Below are 25,351 nucleotides of genomic sequence, written 5' to 3' on the forward strand. Positions count from 1 at the left end.
TTCTCGTCCTATGCACAATTTTCAACTGCCACGATTATCCATAACGGCACACACTCCGCTGCTGAATGTTTATTTCTTTTTTAAGAAAAGAGAGAGAGAACTGCTAAATGTAGGAAGTAGGAGGAAGTTTCTGGCGTGTCGTTTGTCACGTCTCATCAGTTTTATGATTCATCTCACAGTAGGAACTGTAACCTATATCCTCAATTATTTGTTGGATGTATTCGAGTATCTGTTTCCTCTACAGTTTTTACCTTCTACAGCTTCCTCTAGTACCAAGGGAGTTATTCCCTGATCTTTTAACAGACGTATTATCATTCTGGCTCGTCTTCTTGTCAGGATCTTCCATATACTCCTTTCCTCGTCGACTCTGCGAGACCCTCCTCATTCCTTAGCTTGTCAGTCAGCGTAATTTTCAATATTCGTTTGTAACACCACGTCTCAATTGTTCTCTTCTGTTCCGGTTCTCCCGCGGTTTATGTTTCACTACCACACAATGCTGTGATAGAAACGTCCATTCTCAGAAATTTTTTCCTCGAATTAAGGCCTATGTTTGATACTAGTGGGTTCTCTTCTGTTCCGATTCTACCACGGTTCATGTTTCACTACCACACAATGCTATGATAGAAACGTCCACTTTCAGAAAATTTTTCCTCAAATTAAGGCCTATGTTTGATAGTAGTAGATGTTTTTTTTTTTTTTTTTTGGCTAGGGGTGCCCTTTTTGCCAGTGCTAGTCTGATTTTTATGTGCTCCTTGGTCCACCCATCGTAGGTTAGTTAGCTGAATTCTTTAAATCTGCCGACTTCGTGATTCCCGATTCTGATCTCAAATTTTTCGCTTTTCTCATTTCTGCTGCTTCTTATTACCACTCAGTTGCCAGAGAAAATAATTTGCTTGTTTATTTTAACTAGAAATATGTTGTAAGGATACCATTATCAACAGCGCAAAAAGGATGGTTCCTCATAAATTTCCATATACTGGCTTTTTTGTTGTTTCTGTGGGGGAGAGCGGTCACCAAAATATGTAAAAGTCTTTCTCATACATCCTGCACACCGTACCCAAGTGTGGCATTTGAGTTTATGACAACAATTCGAAATTAAAATATAAAAAAGGATTGATTGTAGCATATGCGTTTAACTTGTGAGATTATAATCTTTGTCTGCAGATCTTCGTCTCATCTGTTGACCTGGGAGACAGGTGAAACACTGTGGCTGTTTGTATTAAATTCCAGCCGTCACAGTGAATTGTCTTCCATTTCTTTCTCTACCTACCAGAGTGCTTGGACAACTGTGTGCTAACGTCATCACACTGTCCTATTTTCTGCTCCCGCCGCCCTCTTCTCCCTGTCTTTCCACTCCTCCACAATCCACCCACTTCATTTTCCAGCGAGAAGCTGCGATGCAGCGTCTGTCAACCTGGCAGCGAAATTAATTTAACTTTCAAATGGCAGCTGCGGTGACGCAGAATTTTCTGAACTATTCATGCATATCGCTGATATATCCAACTGTTTGTGTTTCACATACAGTATATCACTGATACATTCAGTTGTTTGTGACTTTTTCTGGCTGTTTCATATTTTAGCATTTGTACCACTACTGTTCTTATGACGTGAATATTCTCCCCTACCCTGAAGGATTATTCCGTGGTGGGCGATTTACAAATGCCACCAGGACATATATCATTAATATCTAAGAGCTTGATAATTTTCTTTTGTGTTACAGATTCGCCCCGTTTCTTTCCATCATCGTAGTGGTAACAACCACAATGGAAAACTAGAATAAAATTCAAAAGCAAATTAATAGTCGTGGAGTACTGAAACCATGTTTCCAACCGGATTACAAACTTTTCATAAATTAAAATGCAAAGGCACATCGTGGACAAAGTCCATAATTAAGTGACACATGATCAATAAGAATTATAAACATAAACAATCTTTAAAATATAACACGACCGACTACGTCTTTATTCGTTTATGCTTATTTACAATTTCTCTTATAAATGACTACAGTCACACTGCCGCTTCCAGTAAATTTTTTGCACGAAGTAAGAGGTTTTTGTGTATGATCACTTAAGATAGCTGCGCAAAACACGATATTGTTGTATTACTGGCAGGGTGTTCCTATCTCCCGTTGTTCAGCAGCCTGCTGCAAATCTTCCTATTTGAAGTCACTTTGTGAGTTGCTGATCTATGAGACACAGATAAGAAAATTTCATCTCAATTCGGGCCTAAAATAGAACCAGTGACACTACTATCTAGAAGGAAAGAAGCTTAGGGTTTTGCGTTCCGTCGACATCGTTGTCATTAGCGAAGACGACGATTAAGATACAGCGGCGCTAAGCACTGGAACATGAACTGAGGACAATACAATATCGAATGGAACTCCACTGAATACTTTTACGATGAAAATGATGTAGGCCGAAGCAAATAATTAAAATTTGTACCAGCACCTGGATTCGAACCCAGATCCCTTGTTTACGATACAGATGAGCTAGCTGTTACGCCATACTGGTACTCAGGCTATGAGTGATAGGATTAACCCCATTTCGCTAATTGTTAAGATGCTGTTTCAATGTAGGAAAACCTCGGCAATACTGAAGCAAGCTTAGAAGAGGAATAGCAATGGGCTGGTGTGTGAGTTCGTATTTGTATCGGTGAGGAAGGCATGCTAGGGTATTTCGCGCACTTGTGGAAGCCGGAGAGCCAGTATGAGAAAGCAGTACCCCAGTCTTGCCACCATAGTGCATCTGTCTATTATGCAGGAGGAAAGGGTTCGAGTTTGGGTACAAACTTTAATTATTTGCTTCGGCTTACATCATTAACACAGATAGAGGTCATATGTCTCAGGAACATTAACAGCATATGATTTATTATGATAAAGCATTGCCTATCTGGCTAAAAACTAAGTAATTTAATCACACCGAACAAAATATTAGTCACCCCAGGGCGCACGCACAAGTGGATCGATAAGCTTTTACAGATGGAGCAGCGATAGAAAAATGTGCTCTACGCCAGCAAAAAGAGATCAGTGAGTCATTTATTTTTCAAGCGGACATTGTACGTAAACATGGGTAAATGCAAGGACGTGACAATAGCAAAAATTCTGTGCTATTTTGTTACCAAATTCTTTTTTTGCCAATGTCACTTGTTTTTTGGTCAATTTCGATGTAATTTTTTGGCAATTTCATGCTATTTTTTCAGTTTTGGTGGTCTTTTTTGCCAATTTCGCTCTTATTTTTTGCCATATTCCGTGTAACATTTTTGCCACCTTCGGTGTTACTTTATTGCTGGTTCGGTATTACTTTTATGCCTGATTTGGGTTATCCTGTTTTGCCAGAATCGCTGGCAATCATTTTGACAGGTTCGGTCTTACTGTTATGCAAACCGAGCGAGGTGGCGCAGTGGTTAGACAATGGACTCGCATTCGGGAGGACGACGGTTCAATCCCGCGTCCGGCCATCCTGATTTAGGTTTTCCGTGATTTCCCTAAATCACTCAAGGCAAATGCCGGGATGGTTCCTCTGAAAGGGCACGGCCGACGTCCTTCCCCATCCTTCCCTAATCCGATGAGACCGATGACCACGCTGTCTGGTCTCCTTCCCGAAAGGGCACGGCCGATTTCCTTCCCCATCCTTCCGTAACCCGAGCTTGCGCTCCGTCTCTAATGACTTCATTGTCGACGGGACGTTAAACACTAACCACCACCACCACCACCACCACTGTTATGCGAGATCTAATGTTTTTATCTTCCACCAAAATCGATACAACAGTTTGCGAAATTCGATGTTTTTCAAAGTGTAGTTCTTAGTTTTTACCAATTTCGGAGATTTATTGCCGAACTCGGTATTGTTTGCTAGTTTCGTTGTTATTTTTTGCTAGTGTCAAGTGTTATTTTTTCCAAATTCTATTTTTTTTTCAATTTCGTTATTTTCGGCCAATTTTGGTTTTGACTTTTGCTCAGTTTCGGTGCTAATGTGAAGTTACATAGAAATGTACTCATATTTTTTGCACAAACCTCGGCCTCGCCGAGCGGGTCTAGGCGCTACTGTCTGGAACCGCGCGACCGCTACGGTCGCAGGTTCGAATCCTGCCTCGGGCATGGATGTGTGTGATGTCCTTAGGTTAGTTAAGTTTAAGTAGTTCTAAGTTCTATGGGACTGATGAGCTCAGATGTCAACTCCCATAGTGCTCAGAAACATTTGAACCATTGGAAACCTCGGCCTCCGGCAAAAAGATGGCAAAATGCGATTTCTACGTTCAACAACTGTCAGTTACGAATATTAGTAAACTGTCGTCCTCAGATTCACAACATCTTCTTACAAGGGAAAATGACAAACTTCATAATATTTCTTTAAAGTCGCCTATATCACGTTATTCCGCTGAAAATCGTCGATTTTGTGTTATTTTTCACTGTATCGTTTTCGCAAAATTTTCCTGTCGCTACTGATGACGTAAGGTAGACACTGAATGATACTAGGAGTATACTACAGCCCTGTGTCACTACCTTCTCAGCCATTCCTTTGTGTTCTTAAACTTTTGATACTGCAGTCTGGTTTCTGTAGATAACGTTTCACAACGAGTATATTAATTCTGATGTGTCCGAGAGTTCTAACCACATTTTCATGTGCTTTTTCTGTGTCTACAAATGCTGTGGAAATGTGTCTGTCTCCCTTAAATCTGTCTTCTAAGATACGTTGCAGTGTCAGTATTGCATCTTTCGCTCCGGTAGTCCAATTTAATCTTTTCGAATGGCAACTCCTACCTGTCTTTCTATTCTTGTGTAAATAATTTCTAACATTATCTTGTAACCACGACTTTTTTTTCAGCTGATGGTTGGACAATATTCACATCTCCACAATGAATTTCTCTTTCCGCAGCGGAGTGTGTATTGTTATGAAATTTCTGGGTAGTGTAGTGTTGTATGCCGGAACGGGACTCGAACTCCGCGCCTGGGGACTTTCATATTCGCACCTTGCCTCTCCACTGAAGTTGAAATTAGTATATACTTCTTGAAATCCGGCAGTATTTCATCTTCCTCATACATATTGATTATATATTACTTACAACTTATATCGATCCCTTCGTTGCGTATTAGGAGTTGCAACCTTATCTCTCCGTTTTCTGTTAGCGTTTTCTCACAAAACTTTTGCCGTAAATGCCATCTATGTTCATTTACTATTGCCATGGATGGCATCTATGTTTCCCACAGTCAAGCATATTTCAGCAACTTTGCGTTTCTCGTCTAGTGTTGTTTCTGCCCTGTCATTTTACGCTTTCTACCAATTTTGATTTTTTAAGCGTCTATATTCCCCTTTCCTTGAATCATTTACTGCTTTAATATATTATCTCCTTCCCTCGATTATATTCGATATCCTATGCGTTATCCGAGGATTTTTACGGGCCTTAGATATTGGCTTATTCGATCCTCTGCTCTCTTCACTATTTAATCTCTCAAAGCTGTCTATTCGTCTCCTAATGTCTTCATTTCCCCTGTTTCAGTCAATCGTTGCGTAATGCGTCCTTAGGAATTCCCTTAGAGCCTTGCATTCTCAGTTTGTCAAAGTCTGACAGCCTTCTTTTCGTGTCTTTCTGAAAATTTTTTCTGTTGTATTCTGCAGTTCAGAACCATTAAATTATGATTAGGGGCCACATCTGCTCATGGAAGTGGATTATAGTTCACAACTTGGTTCCCAAAACCCTATCTTACCATTATACAGGCAATTTAACTTGAGACAACAAAATATCTATAAAACGACCCGTCGTACAGAAAATCTTCTAGCTGAGTAGTTAATATTAGTAAAGTGGACATTCGTCTGTGAAACAACTGGCCGCTCCCTGACAACCCCTCCTGCTTGAACGGGGTTGACTTTGTATTTAAAATGGAAACCCTCATTTTATTGGATATTCGGATTCTGCGCTATAAAATATGTACAGGTTACTAAAACTATTGTTTAACGTGCGTGGTAGATGGTGCTGCAATCGATAGATATTAAGTGTTCCTGCCGGCCGCAGTGGCCAAGCGGTTCTAGGCACTTCAGTCTGGATCAGCACGACCGCTACAGTCGTAGGTTCGAATCCTGCCTCGGGCATGGATGTGTGTGATGTCCTTAGGTTAGTTAGGTTTAAGTAGTTCTAAGTTCTAGGGGACTGATGACCTCAGCTGTTAAGTCCCATAGTGGTCAGAGCCATTTGAACCATTTAAGTGTTCCTGTTTCTGCTGTTAAGAACCACACATGATTCTATAATTAATTTACAATGGAAACGTAAAAGATTCTGTTCTAACGGTTGATATTTAGCTTCCGTGAGGGTTGCAGATATGGTTATACATTTCACATGTTATTGCTAGACATTGACAATTCTGGCAACAAGCTACGTGTATTGCATCTGTTCCCCACGGGGACGATTGTGGTGAATCCAGAAACCATCGCAACGGTTTATTTCGCCGGCCCCCTTGAACCCTGCAATCAGGGTAACTTATTTCGGTGCGTATTTCCATCCAATCTCCGTTGCTCTCGCGTTGGACACTACGCGGCTACCGGCGGAGTACAAACCGCAACCATTCTAATAAGGTAAAATTTCCATGAAGTAATAGTAACGAACGCACCCGCCATGGATACTTATTGAAATCAAGCATCACAATAGTGAGAGGCAAGGGAACTCACTGAAATCAAGCACTCCAATGGTGAGAGATAAACGGCCTCACCAACGTCCAGCATCCCGATGGGAAAGGAAAACTAGTACCTCGACGTCGTTGTCGCTGGATCACGCTAAACGTAGTTTCTAACCAGACATTGAGCCTGCTAATCATACTGTACTGTACATCAAATTTGAACACTCATGTAATTTTCGGACATAAATATTAACTGTTAAATCACAAAAGTGTACATTTACAACATAAATGACATCTAGAATTCTTAACTTCAAAAAAACAGGCACACTTGATATTTGTCTATTACGTCATCTCCCATGATTGGACGGTCTTACTAATTTTTTGGCGTAAAATCCAGATATGAAACACAAAATGAGGAATTCTCGTTTGAAAATAATAAGTTGACCCCGCCCATGATGGAGGTGTAGTTGGAATGCGGCAAGTTTACCAGTATTAGCTTCTGAGCTGAAAATTTTTTCATACTATGCGTCGTTTCCGAGATATTTACGTGTCTCAAATTAGGACAAATACCCTGTGCGACCACCGCCCACCGCGGCGTTGGATGTCGTTTGGTGGCGTTGCGGGAACGTGACACAGTAAGGAAAGTACACTACTGCCCAATAAAACTGCTACACAAAGAAGAAATGCAGATGATAAACGGGTATTCATTGGACAAATATATTATACTAGAAATGACATGTGATTATATTTTACGCAATTTGGGTGCATAGATCCTGAGATATCAGTACCCACAACAACCACCTCAGGCCGTAATAACGGCCATGATACGCCTGGGCATTGAATCAAACAGAGCTTGGGTGGCGTGTACAGGTACAGCTGCCCATGCAGCTTCAACTCGATACCACAGTTCATCGAGAGTAGTGACTGGCGTATTGTGACGAGCCAGTTGCTCGGCCAGCATTGACCAGACGTTTTCAGTTTGTGAGAGATCTGGAGAATGTGCTGACCAGGGCAGCAGTCGAACATTTTCTGTATCCAGAAAGGACCGTACGGGACCTGCAGGTCGTGCATTATCCTGTTGAAACGTAGGGTTTCGCAGAGATCGAATGAAGGGTAGAGTCACGGGTCGTAACACATCTGAAATGTAACGTCCACTGTTCAAAGTGCCATCAATGCCAACAAGAGGTGACCGAGACGTGTAACCAATGGCACCCCATACCATCACGCCAGGTGATGCGCCAGTATGGCGATGACGAATACGCGCTTCCAATGTGCGTTCACCGCGATGTCACCAGACAGGGATGCAACCATCATGATGCTGTAAACAGAAACTGGATTCATCCGAAAAAATGACGTTCTGCCATTCGTGCACCTAGGTTCGTCGTTGAGTGTACCATCGCAGGCGCTACTGTCTGTGATGTGGCGTCAAGGGTAACCGCAGACATGGTCACCGAGCTGATAGTCCTTGCTGCAGCAAACGTCGTCGAACTGTTCGTGCAAATCGTTGTTGTCTTGCAAACGTCCCCATTTGTAGACTCAGGGATCGAGACGCGGCTGCACGATCCGTTACAGTCATGCGGATAAGATGCCTGTCATCGCGACTGGTAGTGACACGAGGCCATTGGGATCCAGCACGGCGTTTCGTATTGTCTTCCTGAACCCACCAATTCCATATTCTGCTAACAGTCATTGGATGTCAACCAACGCGATCAACAATGTCGCGATACGATAAACAGCAATCGCGATAGGCTACAATCCGACCTTTATCAAAGTCAGAAACGTGATGGTACGCATTTCTCCTTCTTACACGAGGCATCACAACAACATTTCACCAAGCGTCGCCGGTGGACTACTGTTTGTGTATGAGAAATCGGTTGGAAACTTTCCTTGTCAGCACGTTGTAGGTGTGGCCACCACTGCCATTGTTGTGTGAATGCTCTAAAAAGTTAATCATTTGCATATCACAGTATCTTCTTCCTGTCGGTTAAATTTCGCATCTGTAGCACGTCATGTTCGTGGTGTACCAATTTTAATGGCCAGTAGTGTATATAACTGGATCAAAGGGTCAGCGACGGATGTGGAATCATTCTAGCTACGACACAGGCCGGAAATGGGAATCTACTGACGTAAACGAGTTTCATAAAGGTGCTACGAGTATCTGGAAAACGTCGTAGCTGGTCGAATGATTACCTGCTTCTGTAGTGACAGCAGTGAAATTACCACTGGGTGTTAAATGGCTGGACGTCTACGGCTCCTCACAGAATGTGGAATTTGGAGGCTTTTCTGCTCTGTAAAGCAGGATAGGTGGCGAACTGCTGTAATTCTAGCGAAAGAGCACAGTGGTGATGCACGCACGATTGTTTCAGAGAACATATTCATCGTTTGTTGTCGAACATGGTGATACGCAGCAGACGACTCCTTCGTGTCCAGATGTGGGCCCAACGATATCGTCAATTACAATTGCAGTGGCCATTGGATCGTCGACATTGGGCTTTGGATCAATGAAAATGTGTAGTGTTGTCGGAAGGATTACAGTTTTGTTACACAGGTCGTCTCCACAAACGCCGTCATCAAAGTGAATGGCGGTTGGACATGTGCACCGTCCTAGGGACGGAGGCTGGTGGAAGCATTACTATGCCATAGGAGACAGTCTGCAGCCCCTGGGACGTGTGTTAGTAATCGAAGACGCACTGCACTGTCTGCTGTGGACCACCTGCACCCCCCCCCCCCTCCCCCCCGTCTTGATGTCTTCCCGGCCGGTGATGTCATCTTCCAGCAGGATAATTGCCCGTGTCTCAAAGTCAGAACCGTGCTACAGTGGTTTGAGGAGCATGGCAGTGTACTCACATTGATTTCTTGGCTCGATGTGAAACGAGTGGAACCTATTTGGGCCGCTATCATGCGCCATCAACGACGACACTAATCAGTGGCCTGCTGTTTAAAAATTTACATCTACATCTACATCTATACTCCGCGAGCCACCTTACGGTGTGTGGCGGAGGGTACTTATTGTACCACTATCTGATGCCCCTTCCCTGTTCCATTCACGAATTGTGCGTGGGAAGAACGACTGCTTGTAAGTCTCCGTATTTGCTCTAATTTCTCGGATCTTTTCGTTGTGATCATTACGCGAGATATATGTGGGCGGTAGTAATATGTTGCCCATCTCTTCCCGGAATGTGCTCTCTCGTAATTTCGATAATAAACCTCTCCGTATTGCGTAACGCCTTTCTTGAAGTGTCCGCCACTGGAGCTTGTTCAGCATCTCCGTAACGCTCTCGCGCTGACTAAATGTCCCCATGACGAATCGCGCTGCTTTTCGCTGGATCATGTCTATCTCTTCTATTAATCCAACCTGGTAAGGGTCCCATACTGATGAGCAATACTCAAGAATCGGACGAACAAGCGTTTTGTAAGCTACTTCTTTCGTCGATGAGTCACATTTTCTTAGAATTCTTCCTATGAATCTCAACCTGGCGCCTGCTTTTCCCACTATTTGTTTTATGTGATCATTCCACTTCAGATCGCTCCGGATAGTAACTCCTAAGTATTTTACGGTCGTTACCGCTTCCAATGATTTACCACCTATGGCATAATCGTACTGGAATGGATTTCTGCCCCTATGTATGCGCATTATATTACATTTATCTACGTTTAGGGAAAGCTGCCAGCTGTCGCACCACGCATTAATCCTCTGCAGGTCCTCCTGGAGTACGTACGAGTCTTCTGATGTTGCTACTTTCTTGTAGACAACCGTGTCATCTGCAAATAGCCTCACGGAGCTACCGATGTTGTCAACTAAGTCATTTATGTATATTGTAAACAATAAAAGTCCTATCACGCTTCCCTGCGGTACTCCCGAAATTACCTCTACATCTGCAGATTTTGAACCGTTAAGAATGACATGTTGTGTTCTTTCTTCTAGGAAATCCTGAATCCAATCACAAACCTGGTCCGATATTCCGTAAGCTCGTATTTTTTTCACTAAACGTAAGTGCGGAACCGTATCAAATGCCTTCCTGAAGTCCAGGAATAAGGCATCAATCTGCTCGCCAGTGTCTACGGCACTGTGAATTTCTTGGGCAAATAGGGCGAGCTGAGTTTCACATGATCTCTGTTTGCGGAATCCATGTTGGTTATGATGAAGGAGATTTGTATTATCTAAGAACGTCATAATACGAGAACACAAAACATGTTCCATTATTCTACAACAGATTGACGTAAGCGAAATAGGCCTATAATTATTCGCATCTGATTTATGACCCTTCTTGAAAATGGGAACGACCTGCGCTTTCTTCCAGTCGCTAGGTACTTTACGTTCTTCCAGCGATCTACGATAAATTGCTGATAGAAAGGGGGCAAGTTCTTTAGCATAATCACTGTAGAATCTTAAGGGTATCTCGTCTGGTCCGGATGCTTTTCCGCTACTAAGTGATAGCAGTTGTTTTTCAATTCCGATATCGTTTATTTCAATATTTTCCATTTTGGCGTCCGTGCGACGGCTGAAGTCAGGGACCGTGTTACGATTTTCCGCAGTGAAACAGTTTCGGAACACTGAATTCAGTATTTCTGCCTTTCTTCGGTCGTCCTCTGTTTCGGTGCCATCGTGGTCAACGAGTGACTGAATAGGGGATTTAGATCCGCTTACCGATTTTACATATGACCAAAACTTTTTAGGGTTCTTGTTTAGATTGGTTGCCAATGTTTTATGTTCGAATTCGTTGAATGCTTCTCTCATTGCTCTCTTCACGCTCTTTTTCGCTTCGTTCAGCTTTTCCTTATCAGCTATGATTCGACTACTCTTAAACCTATGATGAAGCTTTCTTTGTTTCCGTAGTACCTTTCGTACATGATTGTTATACCACGGTGGATCTTTCCCCTCGCTTTGGACCTTAGTCGGTACGAACTTATCCAAGGCGTACTGGACGATGTTTCTGAATTTTTTCCATTTTTGTTCCACATCCTCTTCCTCAGAAATGAACGTTTGATGGTGGTCACTCAGATATTCTGCGATTTGTGCCCTATCACTCTTGTTAAGCAATTATATTTCCCGTCCTTTCTTGGCATTTCTTATTACACTTGTAGTCATTGATTCAACCACTGACTTATGATCACTGATACCCTCTTCTACATTCACGGAGTCGAAAAGTTCCGGTCTATTTGTTGCTATGAGGTCTAAAACGTTAGCTTCACGAGTTGGTTCTCTAACTATCTGCTCGAAGTAATTCTCGGACAAGGCAGTCAGGATAATGTCACAAGAGTCTCTGTCCCTGGCTCCAGTTCTGATTGTGTGACTATCCCATTCTATACCTGGTAGATTGAAGTCTCCCCCTATTACAATAGTATGATCACGAAACTTCTTCACGACGTTCTGCAGGTTCTCTCTGAGGCGCTCAACTACTACGGTTGCTGATACAGGTGGTCTATAGAAGCATCCGACTATCATATCTGACCCACCTTTGATACTTAGCTTAACCCAGATTATTTCACATTCGCATTCGCTAATAACTTCACTGGATATTATTGAATTCTTTACTGCTGTAAATACTCCTCCACCATTGGCGTTTATCCTATCCTTGCGGTATATATTCCATTCTGTGTCTAGGATTTCGTTACTGTTCACTTCCGGTTTTAACCAACTTTCCGTTCCTAATACTATATGCGCACTATTTCCTTCAATAAGAGATACTAATTCAGGAACCTTGCCCTGGATACTCCTGCAGTTTACCAATATTACGTTAACTTTTCCTGTTTTTGGTCTCTGAGGACGGACGTTCTTTATCAACGATGATAATGTCCTCTCTGGTAAGCCGTCAGGTATTTTATCGTTTCGCCCAAGGGGGGGTCCCTCTAACCTAAAAAACCCCCGTGTGCACGCCACACGTACTCTGCTACCCTAGTAGCTGCTTCCGGTGTGTAGTGGTGCACGCCTGACCTGTCTAGGGGGGCCCTACAGTTCTCCACCCAATAACAGAGGTCGATGAATTTGCAACCATTATAGTCGCAGAGTCGTCTGAGCCTCTGGTTTAGACCCTCCACACGGCTCCAAACCAGAGGACCGCGATCGACTCTGGGCACTATGCTGCAGATATTAAGCTCAGCTTGCACTCCGCGTGCGATGCTGGTTGTCTTCACCAAATCAGCCAGCCGCCGGAAGGAACCAAGGATGGCCTCAGAACCCAAGCGGCAGGCGTCATTCGTTCCGACATGTGCTACTATCTGCAGCCGGTCACACCCAGTGCGTTCAATAGCTGCCGGAAGGGCCTCCTCCACATTACGGACGAGACCCCCCGGCAAGCACACCGAGTGCACACTGGCATTCTTCCCCGACCTACCCGCTATTTTCCTGAGGGGCTCCATAACCCGCATAACGTTGGAGCTCCCTATAACTAATAGGCCCGCCCTCTGTGACTGTCGGGACCTTGCCGGAGAATCGGCCACTGGCCCAACAGGCGAGGCATCCTGTGGTGGCTCGGAAACGATGTCATCACCACTAGGAAGCACCCCGTACCTGTTGGAAAGGGGTAAGGCAGCTGCCACGCGGCCAGATCCCACCTTCGCCTTTCGGCCAGGCACGCGCGAGCCCACCACTGTCCGCCATTCACCCTGGAGTGATGGCTGACCGGTAAGATGCTCACTGCCGGAAGACGCAGCGACATCAGGGGTTCCATGTGATTCCAAGGCCACCGAAGTAGGCATAGGTCTCACCACAGTTGCCCCAACGCCACTACGAGCCGATGCCTGCGCCTCGAGCTCGATGAGCCTAACAGACAAAGCCTCCACCTGCCCCCGAAGAGTGGCCAATTCTCCTTGCGTCCGCTCACAACAACCACAGTCCCTACACATGACTATGTTTACCCTACTCATGACTTTTGCGTGGACATCTGGTGCGAAGTACCTCCACAAGCCTACCAACAAACTGAGACGCAAAATCGTTGTATTGCGTTCCAGAGCTGAACCAACAAGTTATTAAGCAGATTATCACAATATTTCGGCTCGTCGGTCTATAATCTATATGAAAACTTCCGGTGTCTCCAGATATCTTCCATTTATACAATCATTTTCCATTTCTCTTAAAGTAACTGCATCGGAAGGTATATCGGACGTTACATCCCTTGGGGCGTACCTGAGGTAGACAACAGATTTATTATCTCTGGTCTCCTGGATTTTTCACGAGCTAACGGCAAACACCCGCTGCGAAACTCAGGGCGCCCGATCTACTGTGCGTGCTTGTTAGCGCTTCATCTCCTGGGCTGCGCGATATGAGAGCTCCCAGCAATTTGTTGGCCGCCCGCTGGGGCCAGCCGGCCGTTCCCACGGGGCGCCGGGGTTCCGGAGGGCTCGTGATGGCCGCCACGAAGGGCGGACCCTCTGGTTAGCGGTCAGGCGGCGGCATTCATCACCGCCATCACGGCGCGCCGGCTATGGTGATGGAGTGGGGGCCGCCGGGATCCGGAAGAGAGAGTCCTGGGACACTGGGCCGCAGGTGATGTATTGTCTGGGGGCCATAAATCCTGGTCCGCGCTGTCGCAGGACGCGCACCTGCCCCACGCCTCGCCACAGCCTTTCATGGTCCTCTCCTCCCTTTCGTTCTCGTGAGATCGCAACAGCTAATCTATCTGTACACCAAGTGAGATTAAGACCTTATTAAGAAGGCTGCGATGCAGATATTAAAAATTACGGGTAATTATGGAATAATAGAGACTTGGAACCTGTACAGTGGGTTCTCTGCACTGTGCGAAGGAGTGGACGGAGGGAGGGGGGGGGGAGGGGGGAGGAGCTGCGACGAAGTTGCACAAGTCCAAGACGCCAGCCCGTATTCCCGGTAATCGCCTTTAAGGGGCCCGAATATTGCCGCCGATGTGCACCAGAAGTGGAAGGACACCTATCGCCTTATATGCACACCATATGCTGTTCTGGTAAATTATATAATGCAGTCAACTATTCAGACACCACTACAATTAAAATCTATAATTTACATGCATTCTGAAGAGACGACTTCAAATTTTTACGAAGGCTGGGATTCGAACCTGGATCTCCTACTGACTAGGCAGACTTGCTAACCACTATACCACACTGGCACAGTGGCTTTACAGAACTGCACAGACTAGCCTATTATACCTCCCTTCTCTACCCAAAACCCTATTTACACGTCAGCCCACTGGTATTATCCTAAACTCGTACAGCGTGGCAGAGGTTCTTTAGTTGTATTGGAAAAGCGTGTCAGCGTTGAGAGAAAAGGGGAATCTACCTTCTCAACCCAAAACCCCGTTTACAAATCAGCCCACTGGTATTATCCTAAACTCGTACAGCGTTGCAGAGGCTCTTCAGTGGTATTGGAACAGTATCTCAGCGTTGAGAGAAAAAAGGAATCCTGCCTGAAATCCAGGCATGGTCATTTAATCAGATAAAAATATAGTTCTCCAGGCATGTACATAGTGAATGAGACTCGGGTCTAACCCGAGCCTTGGTGCAAATTTTTATTCGCCACTTCAGTCTGCATATTCAGAAGGATGTAGGCTGCAGTACATACTGGGAGATGAAGCAGCTTGCACAGGATAGAGTACCATGGAGAGCTGCATCAAAGCAGTCTCAGGACTGAAGACCACAACAGCAACATTTAGTCAACGTATACATGGTGAGTCACTAACTATTGCCACCTAGAATAACTCTGAAAGTATGGTAGTGGCTACAAAATTTGTGGGACAAATGTTGCATTGGACAACGAGGGCCATAACATGACGTTGGATTTTTGTTGCTAGGTGAGGCCGCTTCAAAGATATGAATGTCAACTTTGTTTTTTGTTTTTTTTTAATGGGACGCTACAGTTTGGTACTTATTTTCTGATAGCGGCTATCGAGACGAATCCAGTGATGTGTAATAGATGTCTCTGAAAGTCAAATAAGGTCACATAGGTGGCCAGAACGTCCATTTACAGAAGGTGTTCAAAGTGATGACCATTGGTATGAATGCAGTGCTGCAATCTTCTTATCATGGATTAAGTGGTATTCCTTATCACTTCGCCACTTATCGAAGCACATCCTCTGACAATTCTCTCTCGTATATCATGCAAATAGTAAATATTCGCCTAATACTGCATATCCATCTAACGTGCCATTGCTGTGTAAACACCATTCGATGGTTTCACAATACAATACTAACAGGAACGGTAAGACTAGTATCCTCCAATCAAGCAATTGTGAATGATGTATTCATTCGGAGAACAAGTCGATATACGTCTCATTTACAGAGAATGCTAAAGAAATTCAATGAGAGCTAGAGACATACGCTGAAAGTTATCCTCAAGGTACTCACCCTACACGCCGTACATTTAAATATGTGTATGATAAATTGAGAACAACTGGATCTTTAACGCATCGGAAACATATCCAGCAAAGGAAAGTTACTAACGAGGAAACGGAAATTGGTACTCTCGCCACTGTAGTTCGAGATCCTTGTGTTAGTTCGCGTCAAAACGCAAGGGAATGTGGTATGAGCCAAAGTAGTGTTGTTAATGTTCCGCATCGCCATAAGTATTATCCTTACCAAATCAGTCTCCACCAAGAATTAACTAGTGTGGACTGTATGCGTCACATTGAATTCTTCTGATGGGCTCAACTTCAGATTCAGAGGGATGACTCATTCATTAATTCGATTTTATTTACTGACGACGCTACATTCACAAACAGTGGAAATTTTAATTTGCATAAGATGCATTATTGTGCAACTAAATATCCATGTTGGCTGAGGCAAGTTGCACACCAAAAACCCTGTGAATATATGGTGTGGGATCCTGGAGGACAGTATTGTAGGTCCCTATTTTATCGAAGGAAATCTTAATGGGAGGAAGTACGCCACATTCCTGCTAGAAACATTAGGACTCTTATTGGAAGAAACATCTTTAGGAACAAGGAACAGAATGTCGTATCAACACGATGGGTGTCTGACACATTTTTTGCTGATGGCTAGAAATGAGTTGCAGAGATTATTCCCATATCGTTGGATTGGACGCGGAGGAGATTTGTCTTGGCCTTCTCGTTCACCAGACTCGACTCCTCTGCTTTTTTTTCTAGCGGGGATTCGTAAAAGATATTGTTGGTAAATACGTTCCAACTATAGTTGAAGATATGCGAGAGAGAATTGTCAGACTACGTTCTTTGATAAGTGCCGAAGTGATAAGGAATGCCACTTAATCTATGATAAGAAGATTGCAGCACTGTATTCATACCAATGGTCATCACTTCGAACACCTTCTGTAAATGGACGTTCATGCCGCCTTTGTGACCTTCGTTGACCTTCAAAGACCTTACTATTACACATCATTGGATTCGTCTCGATAGTCGCTATCAGAAAATAAGTACCAAACTATACCATCCCATAAAAAAAGAAAAGAAAGAGGAAAGATCAAAGTTGACCTTCATATCTCTGAAGCGACCCCACCTAGCAACAAAAAACCAACGTCATATTATGGCCCCCGTTGTCCCATTAAACTATAGTCCCACAAAATTTTCAGCTCCTATCATACTTTCGGAGTTATTGGTGGTGGCAAAAGTTAGTAACTCACTTTGCATATATCTTAAACTTTTGTCTTGTAAAGGTTCCTGCAACCATGTAGTTTTGTTTGATTAAAGCAACTATGCCTGGGTTTCCCCCAGGGCCCCTCGTTTCATTCGATGCTGAGGCACTACTCCAACACATCTGGAAAGTCTCTGCAATGCTCTTCAAATTTAGTGGTAACACCAAGAGGGCTGAGACTTCAGTGAGAATTCGGAATGAAGAGGGACACGTGCTCGGGTAGTCCTTGCAGTTGTGTCTTTACACCGCCCAGGATTGTGTAGTGGTTAGCGCATCTTCTAGTGAGCAGGAGGCCCGTGTTGGAATCTCGGCCTTGGTACAAATTTTCATTCACCGCTTCAGTCTGCGTGTATAAATCCTACATGTTTGAGACATGCAAAAGTCACTTGAACAATACGTTTCATTTGCGTAAAATTTATAAGACAGAAATTGATGTTTAATATAGATACGAGGTTAACTGGTATAAGAATACAGTAATTCAATACAGCAAGTACTAAAAAGTAACATCAAAAGCAGCCAGCATGAGGAGACGGCCTCCCTGTGATTCCCTTGCACTTGCAGCTGGGACGTGGTAAAGCTCATTTCTAGTTTAGGACTGGGGGTATTCATTCCTATTGGAGACTAGATTTACTGCAGGTGACGTTAAGAGGCGTACTGCTACGCCGTCTTGGCAACTAAGAGTAATGTTAATACTCGAATTCTCCTGAAATGCTACAAATCCCACTTACAGTTAAACTACATTTGTGAGCTTTTCGTGCTTGGTCTTAGTATGAGAGTGTGAACGTTGCCCACGAATCGGTCACTACAATCTGTCCATTATTTTCATGCGGAACTGATGGATTAATCTTTGCTGATACCTTGGAAAGAAGTCGCCGTAACAAGCATAAATATATTTAGTGTAGATTCCATCAATTTGCCTCTTTGAGATTTTGTGGAGGACGCGTGGTTTCCTATGACGACTTTCAGTAGCGCGATGGTGGTTAAGAATACAAACTTACAGTAAACTTTGGAACAATCTGTCTGTTTCGAAGAAACTGGCAAGGCTGGAGGTTAGTTGCAGCACGGCATGTTTGCTGTTGTTGGCAGTTATTCGAAGTGGTGGCTCATTTTCAAGATTTTGCATTAATTCATTCGTATGGAGTTTGTATCCAATGGTTCAATTTTCACTAATTTTGCATGTTAATTTGCTATGAATTAAGAATGCCAACATATATCCATCCATGTAGTGTTAGAAACTTTCCTTGTCTCTGTTAATTTTCTTGGCTTGAATCTAGTTAGCAAATTTCTCTTATTTTATTCAGTCCGACTCATTACGTAATCAGTCACTCTTTTCATCAATTTAGCTCACTGTAAGCTGTTCATAACGTAAGTACATATTTGAGTCTTCGTGATTGATTGTACTTTCAGTTCATGACAAAGTGTTTTTCAGAAGCCAGGTGACTTGTGTTCGATGCTAACTAGATTTTATGAGCAACTGTAAGGTCTAATTGAATAATCTGTCTGTCATTTCCGTATGTATAAGTCAGCACATTGAAGATCAGCAGTCTTTACGTCTCACGTTTAGAAAGTGCACTGAATTCTGCATTCAGGTAGGTCGATACTTAAGTGGGCACCTTGCTTAAGTGAAAATCCTATCATCACAACATCCATCTGAACACAGTGGTGATGTTTTCGACGACAGTACCGTTAAAGAAGAGGTACTTAACATGATTTTTCGAAATTGGTTCACAAAAGAAGACGAACTAAATATTCCGGAGCTCGAATCAGCAATAACTGTCAACACGAGCAACTTATAAGTAAATATCCTTGGTGTAGCAAAGCAACTTGAAACTCTTCCGAAGAGCAAGGCTACCGGTCCAGATTGTATACCAACCAGGTTCTGTTCAGAGTATGCTGATACAATAACTCCATGCTTAACAATCATGTACAACAGCTCGCTCGTAGAAAGGAAACAGGAGCCATCCGCTGACCTGCAGATCCATATAACTAAGGCTGGTAACATTGAGAATTATGAGTGCAACGGGAATTTCACTGCTAATGATAAGGAGACAGCGCGTAGATGGGAAGAGTATATCGAAGGACTATATGGAGGGGGGGGGGAGATCTGTCTGATGTGATCGAAGAAGAGTACGCAATGGAAGGTTTATGTTCGTTTATCCCGCGCGCTCTCGAGAGTGGAACAGTAGAGAAGTAGCAGAGAATTTTTCCTGGTTGTATGGCCGTGGTGCATGGAACTTTTCAGTCCCTGACGTTTCGTCCAAGGTTACGTTGGACATCTTCGGAGGTACTCCTGGTTGTTCTGAGTCTTGTCGGCAACTCTCAGCACAACCCGGAGCGCCTCCGAAGATGTCCAACGAAGCCTTGGACGAAACGTCAGGGATTGAAGAGTTCCATGGACCACGGCCATACAACCCGGATGAATTCTCAGCAGCTGAAACCCGGTCGTGAAAGCCTTCACGGTATAAGTAGAGAAGTAACTTAAAAGTGGTCGGTGAACCCTATGGCAGCCTCTAAATTTTGAATTGCAGGGTAATCATGTAGACGTTAATGTAGACGTAGAACACAACCAGTTTCCAACAGCGTATAATCCACATATAGAAATTAGTTCGTTTACTAAAATTGATAAGAATTTCAAATAAATTGATTTGTATGCAGTTGATTCATATATATCACCTAGGTGACTAATAAATCTTTAACAGAACATTTACTCGCTGCTGTAACTCTCATGACAATAATTAAGTAACCTATGATCGCAACTCTGCAGAAAGAGGACCGTTTCTTGTGCTTACCAGACAAAATAAATATTATTTCCACTTATTATTCTGCAACTTACACATTATTTGAAATAACCTGTGAGTATTGCTGCCAGCGATGTCTTAAATGAGCGAAATTTTGTAATGTTGTTGTAATATTATGCTAAAAACATTTCATTAATGAACACAGACGTATTTCATTACGTATGTATTTGGAGTATTCTCATTGCTGGTGGCATGATATGATATACGAATACAGATGTAATTGTCATATTTTCAAACAGCGCCCTCTCTTTGCATACTGGAGCCAACCTAGATATTCATGTATGAACATCAGCAGATTTGGATTAGTTCCAATAAATAATTGAGGACGTAGAGTGCAAGTGCTACTGTGAGGTGAAGGTGCTGGCACAGGAGGAGAAATCGTGACAGGTCACATCAAACGAGTCACAAGACTGTTCTCTCAGAGAAAGATCGCATGCAACACACGTCTCTACTACCAGAGTAATGGTGTTTTATATTAGTCACAACGTCTGCTCCTACCGGCAGCTGCCTCGAAGGAGATAAGTATTAGCTTCATAGCAAATTGGTACTGGAATATAAGGAAACCGGTGGGACACAACAAGTATCAGGACATGCTTTTCTACAGTGCGTCTGATTAAAATTTATTTAATTTAAGTCTTGACCCATTATTTCTAGATAATAGCGTCTGAAACGGCATTGTTCTGAAATATTCTAAAAGATTCAAATACCATTAAGAGGAAAGTCTTTGCTAATACAAAGTTAATAACTATATCCTACAAGTAACTGTACAACCAAACCACTGCATTTGCATTCGGTATCGAAAACACTCATCAAATCTCGGAACCTGTTTCGGTCGATTTGCAGTGGACGTCACAACTCGGAATTAGACAGAATGTCAAGGTCAGCGTCTATGCCACAAATTCTCATGAAGAAAGTTTTGTCACTGGAGAGTTGACATTGGTGGGGAAAAAGTGTCATCGTCTCATAACATTACTTTCTTTTCTTTTTTATTTATTTTGACACATTCCAGTGCGTGCATGAAGACTCGGATATTTCTCCTCTGAGTTTTCTTTTTCTATTAAGAAGGACAAATTTCTGAAAGCGGATAATTGTTACACAAGAAGAGAACAAATTATTAACGTTGTCTTAAGAGAGCAAGTCAGCCCCACTAAAGAATGAAAATTCAGCTGTCTTAAACATATGGCACTTTTAACGAAAACAGAATATAATGGATAAAAAAGTTTATTACATGCTTGTAATGCGTTGTAGGTTATGGGTTGCGAGGTTTTGAGTTATCGGTCTTGGTTTGTAGATTATGGTTGTTGGTTATAACATGTCGGCTACAGGGCGGGGGTTTTGGTTATGGATTGTGGGTCATGGGTTGTCGCTTATGGATATTGGATTACGAATTGTAGTTCATGAGTTGTGAGTTGTGGATAATGAGTTGTAGGGTACGAGTTTCTGTCGAGGGAGTAAATTTAGTAAAAGCATTCCAATGGTTCCTCTGTCCTACCCAGACGCAAATCGTACATAGAAAGTTTACCTCTCGTTTATTAAGCTGATTAATTTTCATTTGAGAAGTATCTCCCTTTAATACAAGCGGACGCAGTGCTTCATGGTTCCCATTTCTACCGCTATGTGTCTAATACTTTCAATTAGGCCCGATAAATTGAGATGTGGGTAATCAAACTCGCTAGGAAAGATAGTACTCTAATTTAAAAATGAAGCAACGAATAACGCAACAAGGTTGAATTGCACATGGAACAATACGTGCACATTAGGGACTGTAAGACTTTCTTTCCTTTGATACTGTGAATTCAGTTAGTCGCATGAAGTGCATAATGCATACAATGGATATGCCTGGATTGAAAATTCATAGAATATGGTCATTATCTCAGTGGTATGGATGAAGGAGACAAAATAACGCTAAGAGAGAATTTCAATTATCATTCTGATTTATTCCGATAATATTTAATAAAACTATTACTCTCTGTGACAAAACATACATGAAGCACTCACTATCTCTTGCACTCGTCAAACCGGAAACATAGACAACACTTCGTTGTCAATTACATCCACTAATGATTAAAATGGGTAAAAATGAATGTTACTGAATGGTGGCCTCTTAACACCATTTAGTTATTGTCACACCTTTTTAATGCACGGAGAAGGAAAGGATACCACCTTTCACTCTCTCAAACATTACTTGTGTTACTTCCTCGCAGATTAAAACTGTGTGCCGGACCGAGACTCAAACTCGGGACCTTTGCCTGTCGCGGCCAAGTGCTCTACTAACTGAGCTACCCAAGCAGGTAGGAGACGAGATACTGGCAGAAGTAAAGCTGTGAGGACGGGGCGTGAGTCGTGCTTGGGTAGCTCAGTTGGTAGAGCACTGGCCCGCGAAAGGCTAAGGTCCCGAGTTCGAGTCTCGGTCCGGCACACAGTTTTAATCTGCCAGGAAGTTTCATATGAGCGCACACTCCACTGCAGAGTGAAAACCTCATTCTGATTACTTGTGTTACTTCACATGCAGTACCATGCGGATAAGTTCATGTTGAAACAGCGTAATATCCAACCGCAATGCAACGTGAGCGAAACAGCCCAGGCTTCATGACTCCACATTATTCATGCTATGATTAACGAAAGGCAACCGTTATGAATGCTGGCAACACGTGGCCAAGTTCGACAACAAAGAAACGAGTAAAATAAATCGTCGAATCATGGAAAATTTAAATAGCTTGTATCTGGAACTAAACTATGCAACAAATGAAACATTAATGAACCTAGAATGAAATTTTCACTCCACAGCGGAGTGTGCGCTGATATGAAACTTCCTGGCAGGTTAAAACTGTGTGCCGGAACGAGACTAGAACTCGGGACCTTTGCATTTCGCGGGCAAGGGCTCTACCAACTGAGCTACCCAAGCACGACTCACGCCCCGTCCTCACAGATTTACTTCTGCCAGTATCTCGTCTCCTACCTTCCAAACTTCACAGAAGCTCTCCTGTTAACCTTGCAGCACTAGCACTCCTGGAAGAGCACTTGCCCGCGAAAGGCAAAGGTCCTGAGTTCTAGTCCCGGTCAGGCACACAGTTTTAATTTGCCAGGCAGTGTCATATCAGCGCACACTCCGCTGTAGAGTGAAAATTTCATGCTAGAAACATCCCCCAGGCTGTGGCTAAGTCATGTCTCCGCAATATCCTTTCTTCCAGGAGTGCTAGTTCTACAAGTTTCGCAGGAGAGCTTCTGTGTAGTTTGGAAGGTAGGAGACGAGGTACTGGCGGAATTAAAGCTGTGAGGACGGGGCATGAGTCGTGCTTGGGTAGCTCAGTCGGTAGAGCACTTGCCCGCGAAAGGCAAAGGTCCCGAGTTCGAGTCTCGGTCCGGCACACAGTTTTAATCTGCCAGTAAATTTCATTAACGTACCCCTCTGCTATTGACCTAAGAACAAATACCGTTGTTTCATGCCCTCAATCACCTCGCGCCCAAGTCCGCTAGTTGAAACACATTAATCTGAAAAATTTCTACAAATACAATATCGCTGAACGTTTGCCGGTATTAATTCACGCCTGAGCATGTTTCATAATCAATGGTACCCCAAAAGACCTACATTATGAATAACGTTTCTCACCATCGATGACGATCGCCGCACCCCTGCGTCCGTCTCGTGCAATCGGCGGCCCCAGAGTGTCCTAACATGGCGCGTTCCAGAACCAACAGCCAGTCGTTCAAAAAACTGGTGGTGGGGGTAGGACCTCAGTGAGAACCAACCTCACATACTCTGCCCTGCTCATTCCCACTATCTTTATAATCACGAACTCTGCCGAATCTGCTCTCGTTGTTATGTTGGTGCTAAACTACTCTACTGCTACCATCTTTGACTAACCCAGATTAGTACATATTCCATGCATAATTACGTTGATCCATCCACATACATGACGGGATCATAGGATGAGAGAGGAGATGTGATACCAACAGAAGAAAAAATATACACAAAAGCATTCTTGAATCCAGAGGTTAATTAACTAGGCGAAACATTGAAAGGACGCTCTCAGCGTAAAATGAATTATTAAACATGTAGAAATTAATCAGTTAGTTAAATGAAGCGTAAACCTGTGACGTTTCAACATGACCATTGCATTTTCATAAGGTGTCTGTCCAAGGTGTCTATCCTAACAGGAAAAGAATGCTGTTTTCACACACCACAGACAAAAAAGTATAAAGCGGACACTGTCCTCTGCTGGATGATCCGGCTGTGCTTTGAAAGAACTGTCAGCTTGAATTTCCGAGACATAGATACGTACAACCTCACAACATGAAGTCACAGTTGCATGATAGTATCTTCCTTTATCTCTCCGCGTATCTAGTTTCAGCAGAAGAATCATCAGCTTCTTCGTTAAAGGATTGTGCTACTCAGCCAGCTCATGGCCCACTCGTTTCCTTGCTCCTCCAAGGTCTCTCTTGTTGGTAGGTCGGTAAGTTCGATATCTCCACGTTTTCAATGGTTTTTGGGCTGATATAAACATATGATGCCTAGTCCAGCAGTTCCCGTTCTTCCTTATTTAGTCAATTACCTGTATACTTTTAATTACTTCCACATGCCCTTATTTCTAATCATGTTTTCCTTAGAGCTGTAACTGCTCGATTAAACGCTATAGCAGTTGCCTACAAAACTGTTTCTTCCCTCTGTGTTAGCGTCCACGTTCCCCTCGCTTAGGACTGGATTGAAATTGTCGTTGTTTTCTTAAACTTGTAATATTCATCAGAAATTATTGAAGTATGTCACAACGACAATTTCAGTCCTGTCCTAAGCGAGGGGAACGTGGACGCTAACACAGAGGGAAGAAAGAGTTTTGTAGGCAACTGCTATAGCGTTTAATCGAGCAGTTACAGCTCTAAGGAAAACATGATTAGAAATAAGGGCATGTGGAAGTAATTAAAAGTATACAGGTAATTGACAAAATAAGGAAGAATGGGAACCGCTGGACTAGGCATCATATGTTTATATCAGCCCAAAAACCATTGAAAACGTGGAGATATCGAACTTACCGACCTACCAACAAGAGAGACCTTGGAGGAGCAAGGAAACGAGTGGGCCATGAGCTGGCTGAGTAGCACAATCCTTTAACGAAGAAGCTGATGATTCTTCTGCTGAAACTAGATACGCGGAGAGATAAAGGAAGATACTATCATGCAACTGTGACTTCATGTTGTGAGGTTGTACGTATCTATGTCTCGGAAATTCAAGCTGACAGTTCTTTCAAAGCACAGCCGGATCATCCAGCAGAGGACAGTGTCCGCTTTATACTTTTTATAATGCCTATCTCTCTCTTAACATTAAGATATATCTCTGATACCTGAAGTTTGACACTTTGTTACAGCAAGTCAAAGA

The sequence above is a fragment of the Schistocerca piceifrons genome, chromosome 4 (assembly GCF_021461385.2).
Source record: "Schistocerca piceifrons isolate TAMUIC-IGC-003096 chromosome 4, iqSchPice1.1, whole genome shotgun sequence".
Classification (NCBI taxonomy): Eukaryota; Metazoa; Arthropoda; class Insecta; order Orthoptera; family Acrididae; genus Schistocerca; species Schistocerca piceifrons.